The sequence below is a fragment of the Nerophis ophidion genome, linkage group LG08, assembly GCF_033978795.1.
Source record: "Nerophis ophidion isolate RoL-2023_Sa linkage group LG08, RoL_Noph_v1.0, whole genome shotgun sequence".
NCBI classification, from domain to species: domain Eukaryota; kingdom Metazoa; phylum Chordata; class Actinopteri; order Syngnathiformes; family Syngnathidae; genus Nerophis; species Nerophis ophidion.
The window spans coordinates 50169734-50174710 of NC_084618.1; positions in this window are offsets into that span (position 1 = coordinate 50169734).

Here is a 4977-nt window from a genome sequence, read left to right on the forward strand (position 1 = left end):
TCTTCCTCTCATCCCCCACAGCCCATCCCAATCCAGAGAGCCGCCGCCGCCGCTGCATAGACGTGGCAGCGATGTTGCAATAGCAGTGGGCGGGCCGATGCAAATACCGGGAGTATCGAAATCAAGGGTGGTATCAGAGATGGATCGATACGGAGGAGATCGATGTGTTTCAGTTTCTCTTCTACATTTATTGTCAGAAATAAATATTACTTTTTGGTTTAACCGCTCATATTTCTTTATTGTTGGTGTATTTGTTGTATAAGTTGTTAGACACATGATCAGGCTTCGGTGGCAAAAACGCCAAGAGGATGTAAATAAGAGTTTTGTTATTTTGTTAACTTATTCTGCATCCCTGAACTATCTATCCATCCATCCATTTTTTTACCGCTTGTCACTTAACTTGTATCAACAATTTTCCGTAATACAATTTTTTTGTATGAATTTGTTTAAATTTTTTTTAAACATTTTAAAATATTTTTTATGAAAAATTATATACAATTACATCTTAATATATATATATATATATATATATATATATATATATATATATATATATATATATATATACAATGGGGCAAAAAAGTATTTAGTCAGCTACCGATTGTGCAAGTTCTCCCACGTAAAATGACGAAGGTTTGTAATTTTCATCATAGGTACCTTCAACTGTGAGAGACAGAATGTGGAAAAAAAAATTCAGGAATTCACATTGTAGGAATTTTAAAGAATTTATTTGTAAACTATGGTGGAAAATAAGTATTTGGTCAACCATTCGAAGCTCTCACTGATGGAAGGAGGTTTTGGCTCAAAATCTCACGATACATGACCCCATTCATTCTTTCCTTAACACGGATCAATCGTCCCGTCCCCTTAGCAGAAAAACAGCCCCAAAGCATGATGTTTCCACCCCCATGCTTCACAGTAGTTATGGTGTGCTTGGGATGCAACTCAGTATTCTTCTTCCTCTCGACATGGCTGTTATCTGCTCAAAAGACCTAACCTCGATCCTGACCTCATGGTAAACTACCAGCCGGTGTCCCACCTTCCGTTTATTTAGAAAATCCTCGAAAAAATTGTTGCACAGCAGCTAAATGAACATTTAGCGTCTAACAATCTCTGTGAACCCTTTCAATCCGGTTTCAGGGCGAATCACTCTATGGAGACAGCCCTCACAAAAATGACTAATGATCTATTGCTAACGATGGATGCTGCTGCGTCATCCATGTTGCTGCTTCTTGATCTGAGCGCTGCTTTCGATACCGTCAATCATAACTATCTATTAGAGCATATCAAAACACGTATTGGTATGTCAGACTTAGCCTTTCATTGGTTTACCCCCTGTCTTACTTAAAGGATGGAGTGCGTCTCCTATAAGAATGTGACCTTGGAGTATTTTAAGGTAAGGTGTGGAGTTCCCCAGGGTTTGGTTCTTGGCCCTGCACTCTTCAGCATCTACATGCTGCCGCTAGGTGACATCATACGCAAATACAGTGTTAGCTTTCACTGTTATGCTGATGACACCCAACTCTACATGCCCTAAAGCTGACCCACACGCCGGATTGTAGTCAGCTGTGTAAAGACTTTGCGGCATAGCGATGCCGGGTTCGTTCTTCCAAGGATGCGTCGGCATGAAACACAGCGTAAGATAAGATAAAATATTTATTTAATAAAAGGAGCTAGGAACAAAAATACTGGAGCTAAGCAGAAAAGGCCAACAAAGGGAGCTAGAATGGGAGCTTGGGAAAATGAACAGAAACAACTAAAACTTGGCACAAAGGCACACAAAGGGAAAACAAAACCATTAGCATGAGAGCTAGAAAAGAACAAAGGCGTAGCGTGTAAGCTAGCGAGAATAAACATACCAAGCGAGTCCTCAAGTGTTGCATGTGAGCAAATTAGAGTCCGACAATGAATGAACAGAAAAGGCTGGCTTATAAAGGATGGTGATTAGTAGAACAGGTGTGCGTTTTGAAACCACGGCAGGTGAAAATAATACATAGCTATGTAAACAGACTAAAAACAGGAACTAATGAGTCAAACTACCAAAATGTGATACAGAAAAGAATCAAAACTACAACATAGAGCGATCGGAGCAGCGGATCGCAACAAGCTGGAGGTGTGTCTTAATGAAATTAAAGAATGGATGTCCGCTAACCTTTTTTGCAACTCAATGCTAAGAAAACGGAATTGCTGATAATTGGTCCTGCTAGACACCGACACCTATTTAATAACACCACATTAACATTTCACTAACCCAAATCTGCGGTCTCTTCCAAGGTTTCTCATTGTTCCCATTGGGTTGAGTTTTTTCTTGCCCTAATGTGGGATCTGAGCCAAGGATGTCATTGTGACTCGTGCAGTCCTTTGAGATATTTGTGATTAAGGGCTATATAAGAAAACTTTCATTAATTTATATTTTAGGTGTTTTGAGCTGTATCTTGTTGTCGTTTGATGTCAGGAGTGTGCTCTACAGTGCTTGGTGATCTAGGAGGGGTAAAGGCCCAAAGGAACGCCAGTGGGTGCCCTTGGTTTATCATAGACCCAGCCTCATGTCCGACTTTCATGCTGATCATCCCAAAGTTCCTGGGCAGTCAGAAGCCAACTGTTGACGTTGACTTTCATGCCTGGTGGTTCCACCCTCTCGGATTGGCCTCTGCTTGTCTATGCCTGGTTAGGTGTTCCTAATCATGGTCTGCCCAGGTTTTCCCTATGTTGGGTCATCACAAGACCCATACTATATATCCCCTAGCAATTGTGCCACTTTGTTGTATTGGATGTCACTTCCCAGCTTACTGAGCCTTACTGTTACTGAGCCTCGATATCTACCTCTGCCTGTTTTTCGATCTTGTATTGGATACCTTTGCTGTATTGGACTGATCTTTGTGTATCGACCCTTTCATGATATAGTCTGTCTGCCAACTGAGCTAAAATAAGTTTTGCACCCAACAAATCTGTCAACAAATTTCCACAGCACATTTACTGAATTGCTACGTCATTAAGTGAATATTGGTTTGAATTCTGAAAAATACAATTTCACCTTGCGAGTAATTGCTTGGTTAGCTTTTTTTGCACACTATTAACTAATATAGTATTCTATACAACTAAAGTAGCATAATAGTACAGTCTGTAATCAACTCACATGCTGCAATGTAATCACAAAAAACTTAACCTTCCCAACATTTTATGTTTTTATCATACACACAATTATCATACCAACATTGGTGCAATATTGTTATCCCAGATAAATGCACATTCTAAAGTTGTTATAGTTTGCTATTGCAATAATGCCTAGAGTAAATTGGAAAAAAAAACTCTTTATGATTTATTAAATTGTATAACAGTGGAAAATATTGCTCATTTGTAGTGGTCTTTCTTGAACTATTTGGAAAAAAAGATATAAAAATAACTAACAACTTGTTGAAAAATAAACAAGTTATAAATAAAGATTTCTACACATAGAAGTAATCATCAACTTAAAGTGCCCTCTTTGGGGATTGTAATAGAGATCCATCTGGATTCATGAACTTAATTCTAAAAATTTCTTCACCAAAAAAGAAATCTTTAACATCAATATTTATGAAAAAAATCTAGCTGTCAACACTGAATATTGCATTGTTGCAGTTCTTTTCACAGTTTATGAACTTACATTCATATTTTGTTGAAGTAGTATTCAATACATATATTTATGAAGGATTTTTGCATTGATTCCTATTTTTAGAATATTTAAAAAAAATCTCACGTACCCCTTGGCATACATTCAAGTACACCCCAGGGGTACGCGTACCCCCATTTGAGAACAACTGCTCTAATTTAAATATGTAAAGGACAGTTTTCTGGTAAAGGTCCAGTTTTAAAAAAGTTTATAACGCTCAGACGTCTCTTTGGATTGTACACTCCAAAATGATTTGTTCTTCCTGGCAGATAACAATTCTGGCAACTAGTCTGTTTCTGAAACTGGATTTTATGGTCCAGATGTAGAAAAAAAATCACCATCGGTGTCTGATTCAATGGTTAGTATAATTTTGGCCACTAGAGGGCATGCATAGGTAAAGAAAATGTACTCGAATTGCCTATTTTTAGCCCAGTGATACGATTGTCTTGTAGTTGCAATATCAAAAAGGTCAGTTTATAGAAAGTTACATACTATTATGACATTTTTTTAAATAGTGCATTGTAGTTGCACGGTGTTAGAGCAGTGTTAACTTGCTATGTTAGCTTACTTTAACGAGGCATGATACACATATTGAAGTAATGGTTACATTTTTGCTGTTTCATATAAATACATGCATATAGTGCAAGAATGCAGAAATTGCCATCCTCTAGTGCAAATATAAGCTGCTTACTATCATAAACACTCCCTAAAACCCATATTTTGAAGACCATACAGTATATCGTACCCCCTGTGTGTGACTATCAGTGGTACCTTTAACTTTTAACTTTAAATTTTTCCCATTTCAGATTTTAACCACATTTCCAGTGGTTTAGTGTAGGTTGTTTACAATACATGAAGGAAGGGCTGTTGCATTTAACAACACTAGCAAACAGAGTTAGTTAATAGAGTTAGTCCAATTGAAATCATTAATTGAAAGAGTTCAGTACAGATGACCCTAGTGTGTACTTCTATTGACAATATAACCTTTGAAAACATCTTGGGTTTTATAACAGTGGCGGAAGAAATCAGGCTTAGGTCAGGCTGATTAGAAATATAAGTACTAATCAAATATACTGCATAAGAAGGCACTCACAAATAAATGACGAAAATTTAATGTACATACAATTATCCATGCATCCATCCATTTTCTACCGCTTGTCCCTCTCGGGGTCGCATGGTTGGCATGAGCCTTTCACCCCTGCATTCGGGTGAAACGCGGGGTACACCCTGGACTCATTGCAGGGCCAACACAGATGGACAACATTCACACTCACATTCACACACTAGGGACTATTTAATGTTGCCAATCAACCTATCCCCAGGTGTGT